The following is a 15,285-nucleotide window of genomic DNA, read 5'->3' as shown; positions in this document are numbered from 1 at the left end:
TTGGATTGCGACATTACTGTTCTTTCGAAATGTGCCGTTTGTTACTCTTAAAACCAACATGGAGAGCTCCCCAGCGGTGGGGTCGACTTTTTGAAACCAAATAAGCGGTAGTGTGACTCAAGACCCCCCAGTATCAGACCCTGCATCCAGGTGGGCCTCCGTTTGCAAGTAACTGACGCAGAAGAGTTTGGAATTTTGCGTCATGCTATATAGCGTTAAGGAAGTCTTATTCCATAGTCTGGTTGCGTGTCATAATGGTTAGGACAGAAGCTTAACCATGCCTCGTCAGGTGCAGTAAATTTTTTTTTAAATCCTTATCGAAATGACTTTGGTGCCTATTTTTACTCAATTTATTGTTTTAAATGTAATTTCTTTCGTTCTATTCCTCTGTCACATCGTTTTAATCACCGTATGAACTTTTCCATTTGTTTCATTTTTCTTTACATCATTCTTCTTCCAATCGGAATTTTGGTGAATGTGTATTTTATTGTACCTATCTGTTTGACTATTCAATTACTTCAAAACTCCGATAAATTAATTAAAAAAACAAAAGACGAAATAATCTATTTATATTGACTGTGCATTAACGTGAAAAACGTATTTTTCGTTACAAGACGTGCCTTTTTTTGCATGGTAATCGACATACAAATATTTAAAACATAACCTAAATTCTTTGTGTACTATGGAAATGTATGGTAGATGAGGATATGAATGAGAGAAAGTTTTCTAAGTAAAACAAAATTCAAGCAATGTGAGAAATCGATATAATGAACACAATAACGAAAACACAGGGCCATAAAAATAGGAGAAATTAAATCGGAATTAATACATGAAGATAATTGAAAGTTCACGAACAAATATTTCCAGTGGAAAATGGATGATAAGAAGAAAAATTAGAGCAAATGAAGAAGTTCATATCACTATTGAATCACGTGACCGAGGAGCGGAAATAAAAAAAAATATATTTACATCAGTTGAATGAAAATGATTATCAATATCACTTTAATAAACACCTAGCATAGATTTCTTCCTCTGGTGAGATTCAAACCCACAACCTCATGCATGTGAAGCTAGTATCCTTTCCAATACCCTCACAACCAACTTAGGTCATTCGGCTTTCTTCACGTTATTGAGTCTCACACAAAATTCCGAATTTCTTTTCTCGTCAGTTCCTCGAAACCGTCTACCCACCAGGATGAATGGCTGCACTGTGTAATACTTGGGTGCTTAACCTACATAACCATATAGATGGTTACAGAAAGTCGATCCTACCCCTGGAGAAATCTCCTTGTAAGACATAACGAAAGAGTGCCGCCGTTTCATTATATCTACTGATACGGTGGTGGACACACAGTTAGTAGTGTAGCCATAGTAACACAAACGGTCTGAAAACTGCACGATCTAAGCAACGAGGGACTACCTCGCACTTAGTCCAATGGAAAATCTCCAGAATTACTAGAAGACTTGTAGCCAATGAACCGAGTCCCCTGAAGTCATTTAGTCCGTAGCGACTGTTGAGAACCTTCAGAGCAGTCATTACGATTCGCACTCTACTACTTCGATGTTACACGTTGGGTGTCCTACTCTATGGAGCTGAGTCATGGACTGTATTAGGCATTTGAAATGCGATCGTATGGAAAAATATTAAGGATACCATCGACAGATTTAGTCAAAAGTACGGCGGTACGAAAATGTAGAAATTCTCAACAGCATCCAGAGAGCAAAACTCGATTGTTTTGGTAGCGCAATTCCGCAACAACAAATAAAACCTGTTGAAATTAATAATTAAAGGAAACATTAATGGCCGGCAGTCTGGACGAGCGTTTCTAGGCGCTTCAGTCTGGAACAGTGCGGCCGCTACGGTCGCAGGTTCGAATCCTGCCCGGGAAATGGGTGTGTGTGATGTCCTTAGGTTAGTTAGGTTTAAGTAGTTGTAGGTTCTAGGGGACTGATGAGCTCCGATGTTAAGTCCCATAGTGCTCAGAGCCATATGAACCATTTTTTGAAAGATTAATGGAATATGTGATCCACGACGCACAGGATTAACCTGGCTAAATAACTCAAACCAGCAGTTTGGGTTCAGCACTGAATCAATGTTCTGAAAAACCATGGACGGACAACAGATCATGCTATCGATCGGCAGTGTTACTGGAGGACGAGGTACTTAAGAGAGGAAGAATGACAATGCTTAAAAATTACGTAAATGCTCACCATTAAATCTAATACTCCACTCATATAATCGCGCTAGCTGCCATTACAATTAATCTGCAATTGGCATACAGTTAAAATTTTTTGAACCTAGTGCTCTTAACAGCACTCATGTCACCACTTATTTTAATCAATGTACGTATTTTCTCAGACATCCACCGTACGAGGACGCACTGAAAAGTAATGTCGACAGATGTTTTACGTGAAAACTCGCAAAGCTTTTTAAATAAAACAAACTTCATTAACATTCTACATTGTATTCTTCACGTCTATAAATTTATTTCTCAAGACACTCACCCTCGGAACCAGCAAAATTTCCCCAACTAGATACTATTTTGTTGACACCGTCACAGTGTATTGTTTGACTATGTTAACAGAGCCACAACCTTACCCCTGCTTGCACCGCTTGACACAACTGAAATGCTCAAAGGTTTTCTTAGTTTTGCGATAGACGAAAATCGAGACTGTGTGTAGGATGATCGACGGCAGTGAACCAAGGACGTCGGCTTGCTGCAGATGCCGCAGCGATCGTGTGTAGTTTGGCACTGCCGTGCTCAAGGAGAGTGTGCTCCACATGCGGACGAAGTCTTCGAATTCGTTCTTTTAGTTTTGTGAGCTCTTTCTCACCCACCAACATAGTCACTCAGATAAGAGAGGTAACTATCCAAAATAAGGATAAACACTTGTTACAAAACGCTCCTTACGCAAAATCAGAGGGCTGTAGGAATCCAAAGTAAAGATGTAGAATGTTACTGACTTCATCAAATAAAACAGACCGAGTCGTTATCTTCTCAGCACGCCGTCGTGTTATAAGCACAAAAATCCAAAAAATTGCTCTGAAACAAAGTATGCTGTACTTTTAAGTGAAGATCTTTGTAATGTACATCTGTATTAAACGTTATGCTGGTGATATATGGTGACAATGCGTATTTATATTTACAATGAAGAGAGATTGACCAGTGGCCAATATACAACTAAAACCAAGTTGTCAGATGGATATTAACTGCAATGGATTAGTGGAGAAATACAGGGATGAAGAAGTAGTTCGATTGTCTTGCCGCATGCATGCTGTAGAGCACATCTTCCACCGGACTGCCTTGATGATGCATGGATGGTAACAGCGTAGCAAATGCCCGGTGGCGAAAAGGTCATGAATTCGTTGACTATATAGTCAGTCAATAGATGGAAAATCCTAGTACACCATCTGAAATGTGGAATTGGTGAAGACAGACAGTCGACCGAAATTATATCGAAATAAATTCATGCTTAACTTGTCTTCAGTTGCGTTAGGTAACACCTCGATAGCTAACACATCTGCGTTCAGAGAATTTATTTCGAAGTGATTTCGGTCAGCTATCTACCGTCATCAATTCGATGCACAGGACCATGAATACTGCCGAAGTTTGGCATAGCAAACGATACTCAATCAGGCAAAGGTATCTGAACCTACAGTTTCTGATCAATATGCTAAAGGAGAATGTAATAAAATCAATACCTGAAATTAAAAAAAAAAAGTAATCCGTCGGTTAGCCTATTCAGTGAAAGAGATTAAAAATAAATCCGTGTTGAAAAGGAGTTAAAAGATATTTTAAGAATACATAATGACTTGGTGGATTTAAGGAGTTTAAAATTTACGTCATTCGTACGAAAAGTTCGTAAAATAAGACAGAAGTAATGTTGTAGAACGGAAAATGTAAAAAAAAAATATTTTTTTAAACACGGCTATGCACTATGTGCATAGACAGCCTTAAGCCTAGATAAAATGTGGAGGGGCGATCTTATTACAAAACACAGCCTCCCCATTGTCGCGGCTTCCCTTGCAGGTCGCAGAAACCGCAGCTAAAATGTATGTGGCCAGAAACACCACGTTGACTCACGGGTCGCCGAGTCCACGGCCGCAGAAGCCCATGACACCCTTTAAGAGGCGGCGAGGCATCTCGTACAGTAGTTATATGAGAGTGAATTTATTCCTCGCTCCTCATGAGACATCATCAAACTTATTTTCCTGCTTCTGGAGTGTCTACAGCGAGTATGAGGGAATACCGAAACGTGACATCTTACTTTTGTACTGCTCTTCGTTCCACACCTTCAAGGACGAACTTCTTTTCTGTGGCACTCGAACACTTGTACTTCTTCGATGTCATTTTCACGGCGGATCTATGTACTGTGCTTATGCTTTATTGAGAAAACACGGGAATTTTTCAAAGTGTTTAGGGATGAAACGATTATCTTAATAACCGATAAAACAATTCCAGATATCGAGTAATATGTACCGGCTGGCACTTCATTACGAAATGTTTACGGGGCTGTCTGTTATGACAGCCGCATCCGTTTATGGAATGTACCGAACACAGGAGGTTTCTTCGGTAAACAGAAGTTCTTACATGGGTCTTGACAACACGATCGAATTACAGAGGTTCAAATAGTGAGACGCGACTGTGTGGAACTGCATAGGCAGATTTCGGTCCCTGGAAATAATTGTAACTCAACTAAGGACTTTATAGCGACACGAACGTCAGCCGGGTAAATAAGTCCCACACTAAGTGGACATCCAGCGGACGCAGGTAAACACTTCCTGTTACACCACGCCACTGCTGCCTCGGTGTAAACACGGAGGACAGCAGGAAGTGCACTACGACCACTAGCTGGACTCCAGAGCAGGAAACAGCCGGGGTCCCCGGTGGTCTAGTGGTAAGAGGGTCTGAAACGTTCCAGCGCCTCGGCTGGGGCTATTCGCCCCAGCCGGGTCGGGGTTCAATCCCCGGCCGGCGCTGGAATTTTCAGACTTCCGAACACTAGCCTCCACCTCTGCCTTGGCATGTGGCGCATGTCAGGCACCCCCGTGGGGTCCGTGCTTTGGATCCCACGTGGAGCTCACTCCCACACTACAAACTGTACCTAATTATGCTGCTACAAACATTTAAAATTTTAATTCACACACTTTCTTCACCAGACTTCATCTACATATATTTTAAGGTATTTAATATATCTCACTATCAAAAGAAACTGCTTGGTATATTTGTAGGATTACAACTATCAAATAAAACCCTTACAAAAAAAAGATTTTGTTTTCCTTCGTGTACTGAATACTGCTGAGGTAAATACCCAAACATGTGCCATTTTCCTGTAGTTAACAGTCAATATTCGAAAAAAAAAAGGTTATCATACTGATTCATATATTACATACTGTATTTCACACGTTCTCAGTGCTGAAAAAGCAGTAAATATTTCAACGTCATAAGAAAATGCCAAATATTACATCAATAGCAAATCACAAGCCAACGCTGTGTTATTTTTAGTATCATGATTGACTATGTGATAAATAAATCCTGTATAATTGCATTTTCAAAAACGAACAAAGGCCTTCTTTTTTCTCAAATTATTCTAGTATCAAAATGGGATGTTTGATGTGACACAGGTCACTAAAGAGATAAACTCTTTTTTTGTATGAAAAACGTTGTTTCTCGTGGTTTTATGTGAGCTGAGTGCTGTATCAAACAGATAACACTTAACGTTAACAAGAGGAATTTCTTGGCGATTTCACTAACACGCCCATATATTTGATATAATATTTCGATTAATAGTTATATGACTACCTCTCTGCCTCTACTTTATGTAAAAGTATCTTTTGGATCAGAAGAGAAATTATATTACTACTTCTACGCGTTAAGTCTGGTTGAATGAAAGAGATTGTAATGGCCTCAGCCGAAGATGCTGAATGTTACCTTCTCTGCAAGGCATTTGCCATCGGTAATGAGTGAAACTGTAAAATAGGAAAAAGAGATGAAAAAAGTCTATTACTGTTGTACTATTATATCACTAGCGTTGCATTGCATAAACTTACTTACAGTTCTCGTTGCTGTTCAATATTCTTTAACTCACTATACCGTGCGATTATTTTGTTAACATTTAATATAACAGTAGCCCTGTTCCGAGCCACAAATCCATTTTTAATGCTTAAAAGAGTGGACAAAACTATTAGTAATACTAAATTACGAAGAGGGAATGATGAATGTAACATTCTGCGTACATTAATGTCGCTCGAGATGTAGTTTGCATTATATGTTAAGAGAACAGAATTATTTTGTAATGTGTGAAATACACAAAAATACGGTAACAGACAAACCGAGCAGTGATGCCGTAGTCTGTTTTGTAATAATAGTGTAAAGGAAGAAATAAACAGCAACTAGACATTTAAGTCACTCAATATTCGCGGCCATTTTGCGGTTCATCACTTCGCTGCTACGTGTCGCTACTAGTACCTCACACACTTCGTTGCCTGTAGTGCAGAGCTTCGCTACCAGAGGGCTCTATCAGCATCGGCGAGGACTCACTCTGTCGGCGTTTGCTGCTTCACTGCTCAACATCTATGCTCGCTGATATGCTGCTAAATCTTCAGAATAAACGAAAAAAACAACACCAACACCACATATGGCAAATAGTGATAATTGTGAATACTACCGAACCATCACTTTCATACGTCCTGGCTGAAAATACAGATCCAAAATATTTGCAGAGGAATGGAACACATTAGAGGAGACGATCTAGAGGAAAATCGAACACACTAGCCGCTAGAGATCGGTTGAAGAAATTCAACCCATATTTATAACATCTATAGATGTAGAAAATAACTTTTCACAGTTTTGACCAAAATATACAGTTTGAATTTAAGATGCAACCAGCAATAAAATACAGTGAGCGGCATGTTATCTAGAGCTCTGCCAAAAATCAGCCAGCAGATGTAAGACTTATAAGGAAGCCGGTAGTTGATAGTTGAGGAGGGAGAGAGAGAGAGAGAGAGAGAGTTTGCATACAGAAAGTTTCACACGTCGTGCGACACACTTATCGCGTTTGTAGAGGGGACCTACCTGGGAATCGATGTCTGGAAACGTCATCCAGCGACGCTACAGAGTAACAAAGTTACAGGCACTGGAGTCTGTAAAATATGTGTACACAGGGAGATCCAATGAAGATGTTAGCAATTTTCTATGATGATGGAGATGGATAAATGTATAAATTTGAGGTTATGTCCCTATAACGGAAAATTGGAAGAGAAGACATTCCTGTTACGTGTGACAGTATGTACCGGTAGTGTTGCAGCTAAGATGTAGGGCAGGAAACTTTCAGAGGTGGTAGTATGGACCGAATGTCCAGTACACATGGGCTGTAAAATGCATACCTTAAGAGCTGTGAGGACTTGTTCATCTTCGCTAGCATAAAACATATCTCCACTGTTGAACAAGTGCTCATAGCGCCTCAGGTATGCATTTTGTATCCCATGTTTACCGGACATTTTTTTCTTACTTTGATCCATACTACCACCTATGAAAGTTAGCAACAACAGTACCAGTACTTGTATTCCGCCGTCAGAGGTATGATAACGATATTCCCTTGTAACTTCCGGAACATGATACATGATCAAATTGATACATAATCACGGCATCACACTCTACTTACATACATTTGCCGGAGCTGGAGCCTGTATTTTGATGCTCTGTAGCCTCGTTAGATGACGTTTGCATGCATGAGTTACTAGGTAAAATTGCAAGCTCTAGAAATGTGAAACACCTTGTATAAAGAAAGCAACATACGAAACGAACGAGATATTTGGGAAATTAATCGAAGATAAGAAAGAAGAAATAGAAATTGTTTCCAAATCGACCTTTCATTTCGCTGCTGCTGATTTGAAATTTCGTGGCATTTATTCGCTCTGAAGAGGATCGTTGAAACGATGGTCGAAATGTCGTTATTTTAGTTGTTTCACTGTTGCATAATGAAATGGCCTAGTACCCAAAATGATTTTCTTAAATTTGTTTGTAGGAATTCTATCGCTTCTCAACGATATTTTCAGAATGATAGTAGTATTTTTTCCTACACCTACCAACTTTAATAGTGCTAGAAATGATGAAAATAGTACCTAATACTTTTTGATATGGAGACAGAGACGGTGCTTGGTTTTAATGATAACAATATACAGGAAAATTCAGCCATGTTTCTGCGAAGTAGCATTACGCCGAAATTCTGAAATACATCCGTATATTTCGAATGTGGTACAACAGCTGTAGGTAGGAGACGAGGTACTGCAGAAGTAAAGCTGTTTAGACGGGGCGTGAGTCGTGTTTGGGTATCTCAGATGGTAGAGCACTTGCCCATGAAAGGCAGAGGTACCGAGTTCGAATCTTGGTCCCGCACAGAGTTTTAATCTGCCACGAAGTTTCATATCGGCGCACACTCCGCTCCAGAGGGAACTAATTCTGGAAACAGCTGTATAGTTACTGGAAAGATACAGGATGTTCCAAAATCACGTTAAAAGTTCTAGGGAACTGAGTAATGATATTCTGAAGAGGAGCCCATGTATGGAAAGGTATAACCGTGCTACAGCCGTATGAATACACTTTCGCTAATGTGGTATGCAACAGGGTTATAATCACTGGAGGGGGGGGGGGGGTTACTTACGTCGGATCGTATGATGTCATTTGACAGCTGTCTCCTCTCTGACCTGGTTCGAGTCTCGTTCATGTTTCTGTGAGTGTTAGAGGAACATTGCTGAGTACACTTTTGCCGAATACACCGACACGAGTATTGTGTGGCCAAAGCGCACAGTACTGGGAGAGCTGCTGGTCGCCTTTATCAAGATCGTTTTCCACAACGTCTGACTCCTCCCCACACGCTTTTCGTTACCATTGCGCAACGTCTTCGAGTAAGGGTGCCTTCACCGTTTAGCAGGTGCGTCTGAGGTGCCCCGTGGAGACGCAGCGCACGAGAATTGGAAAATATATTTATATGGATATGGTGTCTGTTCTTTCGGACATGTCCGAAAGGACTCTACGAATGTAGTGTGTGGTCATACAAAGGTGAGAAAGTGGGTCTCGCGGGAGGCGTGCGCGAGAGAGTCCCTGTAGTCTCACTATCCTCTGTGCCGTCGGTGGCTCAAATGGACAGATCGACTGCCATGTAAGCAGGAGATCCATGGTTCAAGTTCCGGTCGGGGCACACATTTTCACCTGTATTCGTTGATATATATCAACGCCCGTCAGTAGCTGAAGGAAATAATATCATTCTAATTTCAAATTGGAAAAGGCCCTCCTGTAAAAACAGTGTATCTGAAGACCGATTTCTTTGTTTCTTGATTATTAACGAGTGAAAGTGTAATACAATAGATGTACTAGATCACATTTACACTGAAATGCCAATGAAACTAGTATAATAATGCATATTCAAACGGAGAGGTATGTAAACAGGTTTAATATGGTGCTGCGGCCGGCAACGCCTGTGTATGACGTGTGTCTGGCGCAGTTGTTAGATCGGTTACTGCTGCTACAATGGCAGGTTATCAAGATTTAAATGACTTTGAACGTGGTTTTATACTGGGCGCAAGGCCGATGGGACACAGCATCTACGAGGTAGCGATGAAGTGGGGATTTTCCTCTACGACCATTCCACGAGGGCACCGTGAATATTAGCAATCCAGTAAAACAACAAATCTCCGACATCTCTGCGGCCGGAAAAATATCCTGCAAGAATGGAATCTGAAGAGAACCGTTCAGCGTGGCGAAAGTGCAACCCTTCCGAAAATAACTGAAAATTTCAATGCTTGACCATCAACAAGTATCAGCATGCGAACCATTCATGGAAACATCATCTACATGGGCTTTCAGAGCCGAAGGCCCACTCGTGTACCCTTGCTGACTGCACAGCACAAAGCTTTACGCCTCATTTGGGCCCATCGGTACGAACATTGGACTGTTGATGACTCGAAACATAATCCCTGGTTGGACGTGTCTCATTTCAAAATGTATATACAGTATGGACGTGTATGGGTATGAAGACAACATCATGACTCCATGGACCCCGCATGTCAACTGCGGACTGTTCAATCTGGTGAAGGCTCTGTGACGTTGTAGAGCGTGCGCATTCGGAGTGATGTGGGATCCCTGATACGTCTAGATACATCCTGTCTGATCACCTGCATCCATTCGTGTCCATTGTGGATTCCGACGGAAGTGGGTAATTCCAGCAGGACAAAGGAGCGGCCCACACAACCACAATTGCTACATGGTCGCTGCAGAAACACTCTTCCGAGCCTAAACACTTTCGCTGGCCACCAAACTCCCCAAACATACTGTACGTTTCTAGTAAATTTTATAGCATTAACTAGCATATCTGGAATGCCTTGCAACGTGTTGATCAGAAGAGATCTCTGCTCCCTCTTACTGTTACGGATTTATGGGCAGCTCTGCAGGTTTCATGGTGTCAGTTCCCTGCAGCGCGACTTCAGCCATCAATAGAGTCCATGCCACGGCGTGTTGAGGGATTTCTCGCGGGGGCCATAAACGATATTTCTTTGGCTCCACAGTGTAACAAATTACTTGTCAATGTGACAGCGTTACCAACATGTTTTCAAATGGTTCTAGTATACGGTACGTCTCGGGAGACGGGTTACAATTTAAAATATGAGTATTATGTACTCAGTCCCCTCTACAAGTTCTAGCAGGTAGTGACGGGAATTTCAGAACATCCTGTACGTTTCCAGCAAACTGTATAGCCGTTGTCGTATTACAATTGGTATCTGCGAATACATTCCATAATTCGTGACAGATCGCGAGGCGCGTTTACCCAGGGGGCGTCTCGGCTACGGGAGCTCTGACGGCCACGAGAATAGCCGGAGGTAGAGAGCGCAGCACGGCTAGTTTGAAAGCAACTTTCAACTAGTGTTGCCAGAGGTGTCTCTTTTTAGAGATTCTACGACTCGCCCCACGTAAGCTTTATCTGCTAACATTTCGAAATACACTATCCTATCAATGAATGTACAGACACCTATTAGTGGACATTAATATGCAGTGTGTCCAACCTTTGTCTCTATGGCGGCTTGAACTCTGCTCGGGACACTAAGTGAGGTGCCTGCCGACAATTTACGCACCACGCACAGAGATCGTATCTACGTGTTTGTACATGCAAGGCAATACATTTCTCAGCAAGATAGCCACATCTCTCGCCAATTTTGAACATTTGGAGCAAAATGGACAGGTTCTGTAAAGAAGGTCGCGATTTTGGCGATGTAATGAACCAACTGAACTGAATTTGGTACCATATCCATCAGGAGGGCATCCACTAACCCTATCAGTCAATGTCAAGCCTAGTAACTGCCAGAGGTGGCCCAACACGTTATCGACTTATCAATTTGTGAAGCTCTTTGTCTTGAATTAATCATCCAGTTTTTCTTCAACTCTAATCATTCATTTGGCCCTACACGTACAGTCATGCTCAAAACTATCCTAACGAACGAATTGAATTTCGCCTGATTCACATGCAACCCACATAACGCAACTGTCTAGCAGGTCCCCTTATCGCTCCTTGGTACAGTCGTTTGACTATTGAAAGTGGTTCCAACAAGTCACCACGAGAAAACACTGTTCTGTATCGCAATAACTCAAGATGTAAAGTAATACCACGATACTACAAATATCACGGAACACCTTATCACAGATAAGACTGCCCTTAAGGCTTGTAGCTCACATTTATTACAATAAATGACATATCTGACATTTTACCACTCTCATTATTACGTCAGATAGGTAATGCACATAGTAAATTCGTCGAAATCATTATATACTCTTCAAAGTAACATACCGTACTTATTAAACACAAAATAAGATTAAAAATAGAAAGGTATTCACGAGCAGCTGATTGAGAATATTTATGAACTTCAAATGACACGACGAACCGTCTCGTTCTGCATATGGATGCAAACTCAGGTCATGCAGACTAAGCAAAGATTTCGTGCCTGACGGAAACTAACAGTCACTCGTGATTAGGCATACAGAGAGTGATATACCTCGATTTTAGACAGAGCCAGTTTGCAAATACCAATTTTAAATTACATAGCGCAAGTATTTTTGCCGGACGCGAATTCCTACCCAGCACCTGTTGTCCCTGTTAACGAACGACGAGAGATGTTGAATCTTGGTTCCTAACAAGTAACTTACTTGAATTGCCGTGAGGAAAGGCTTTGTATTGGGCAGGGATTCGAACTCAGAACTTAATCGGATAGATATCGACGCACAATCAACTGTGACATTTCGGATTTTCTCGGCAGTAGCTAGATGTTTTAACTGAAATGATAAGACCAAACATTAATTTTTTTCCTTCCCAAGACTCCAACCCGGCATCTATCGCTGTTATATTCTAGATAAAACGAACGTTAAATATGGGTTTGTTGCACCAGCAGCGACATGTGAGCGTATTTGAACTAGAAATAATATGACGAAGAGTTCAGTGCTCACTGGAATACAGCTCCACACATCATATCGCTTTTGACTACACACAAAGATACGTCAGCTTCCGAATTTTTGTCCAGCTCGGACTAACATCTTGAACTTACAGTGATCTCGCAAATAGTCCTGTGTCTCACTGGGTGTCAAAAACGTCACATATCGTTAGTGTTGACAAGGAATGAAAATACATTAAACATTAAAATAATTATCCACCAGCAGATAGGTGTTCTCATGCTAGAGCTTGATAATACATAGTGAAATCTATAGTGCCGGGCCAGTATTCGAACCCATTCACGCGCAGTATGTGGAGATGTTGAGGAATCTGCAGTTCTGAACAAACAACAAATTGTAGCCGTGCTGTATTCTCACGAAGGGATCAAATTGAGCGTTAAGTACGGTCTAAGTTGCATTCCCAGATCAGAACCGATTTTATCGACATACAGAAGCTCAGATAAAATATGGACTAAATGTCCTTTGAGCGTTATTTAAGCATCACAAGACTGCACATACATGCAATCGATTTCGAGGTGCAAAGTGTTTATCTTACTTTGGTGACAGGTGGGCATAAGAGATTTCCAAAAACTTTTTATCGTACTGAAATAATCTTTTGTCGGAAAGAAACAAGGTAAGTGTTTTATTCGTATATATTTTGTAGGAAACTGTAATCGTAATGGAAGATTATACACCTTAATGTTTGACACAACTGCTAGGAGAAAACGCTGCATCCTAACCAAACCCCGCGGTTCCTCTCCATATCCCCGTAAGACACGAGCAGGGGATTCTCCACGCATACCGCTACATAGCTGTTCCTAGCATACCTGAGATTTGGCAACATCGTCACAAACATTAGGCAACACTGTGACAGTGCAATCACTTCCGCCTATGGTACTGAATTGGCTCACTAAATTTACTTGATAGTACCTTTCCATTTGAATGGCTCATGCTGTATAATCCTTACGTAAACTAAGATACTGAGGCAGAAAATTCAATTTTTTGGCTAAAGAAATGCTATTCTCCACATAAGTGGCAACTTTTATTATTTTTCACGATGCGTTATGAGGCTGAGCGACCAATACCATGATGAGAGTGGTGTAAAGGTAGCAGTGTGTCTGTAACCCGGTGGTGCCGCCCATGTCTCGTGTCAGAACGGCTCAATCAGTCGTCAGTTCCAACTGAGGTAGGGACCATCGTGTGCGAGCTTTTTTTTTATGGAGCTGCGAATTTCCAGAAAAAATTCTGTATCGAAATCGGAAGAAAACCTTTACACATCAAATCTTCTTGGTAGCTCGACTCAGTAAGTTGTGTTAATCGTCATAGATCATGGCGTTCTGACTGCCAAGCTGCTTCGCAATACCAGCGTCTCTGAAGAAATTCGAATCGACCATCAACGATACGAATTTCAGTATTGTTCTTCACTTAACTCACATTCCAGGGTGATAAGTATGAAGGAAATGAGCCTCTTGATTACTCTATGCTAAACTTTCCTGCAGACATGTGCTGACAGTGTCTCTAGCAACTTACTTTTTCTCTGGGTAGCTTCAAATATGGGCAGTTTTGTCGCCTTAAATCCAATTGAATAATCTAAATATCATTTGTGAAAAGCGTTCAATTCTCCATTAATTAAATTTATGGACCTCAAAACAAGCAATTTGCCTTAGTAGCTATAGAGCAGGTTCTGATAGGTATTGACGCAATCATTTTCATCCATTTACCATAGAAAATCAAAGAAAGAAACCAAACACATTACATTGCATTTACTCCCTGTACATTGAGTAATACATATGAATCCACGACAATAATAAATTATTTGAAGAATCTCTTGTGCAAGGAAAAGAACAGAATGTGACGCTTTAATTATAGCGCACTGGATCTGAAACAATGAAATTAATTTTGTGTTACATTGATGTACTGCATTCTAATGTAATAAAGTAATCATCAAATAAAAACGGTTTTGTGCCTCCTTCGCTATCAGGAGTGAAACACAAATCGTAGACAGATTTTATGGGTCACTACTCAACAACATTAAAGCATTGTACATGGTTGAGAGTGTGGAGTGGAGCAGATGTTGTCGGCAGAAGGCAGCGCAGTGCCTCAGCCCCCGCCGGTAGGCAGAAAACGGTGTTCAGAGGCAGATGCTCGGTAAAGAAATCTTTCGCTAAAACATTGTTGAACCAAACTATTATTACCAGTGTGACACAAAGCGAAATATATTGTAGATTCGCTTGAATTACACGCATAGCTTCAGCACCGAGACGAAAGGGGCGATAAAAATTTTGTCGTTGTCTGCTTCCGGTCGCCAGATTTCATATTAGCTAGTCTCGCGTTTTACCTCAAGACTACGGCCTTAGTCAAGAATAATGGACTAAGACTGAACTCAAGACTTCCTCTGGGAAGTGCCGCAGTCTACAATGTTGCTGATCGAGCATACTGCCGGACACAGGATCCTGAGAGGAGCACGACTGTGTTGTCCACCTTATGTGGACGGCTCGGCGGTCAATGTTTTGCTCTAAGGCTGTATCTACAACACATATTGCACCCTGAACACCTAGAAGAATTAAGAAAACAAAAGTAGTTTATGAGAGCAACGTTAACTATGGCGTTAGAAGTATTCATAGTGTTGTGTTCGTGTGTGCAAACGCCTTCCAATGCCCACTCAAGGAGGACAAGGATGCAAAGTCTAGCTTCAGTATAATAAATTCGCTACAGTCTGCGGATGAACTCACACTTAGGTTGATAATTAATTTGAATATTTAGCAATACTATACTCATTGGTGTTAAACTCGTTATTAACCAATGATTCCCA

The sequence above is a fragment of the Schistocerca gregaria genome, unplaced genomic scaffold, assembly GCF_023897955.1.
Source record: "Schistocerca gregaria isolate iqSchGreg1 unplaced genomic scaffold, iqSchGreg1.2 ptg000592l, whole genome shotgun sequence".
In the NCBI taxonomy this organism is placed as follows: domain Eukaryota; kingdom Metazoa; phylum Arthropoda; class Insecta; order Orthoptera; family Acrididae; genus Schistocerca; species Schistocerca gregaria.
This window is presented reverse-complemented; position numbering follows the sequence as displayed.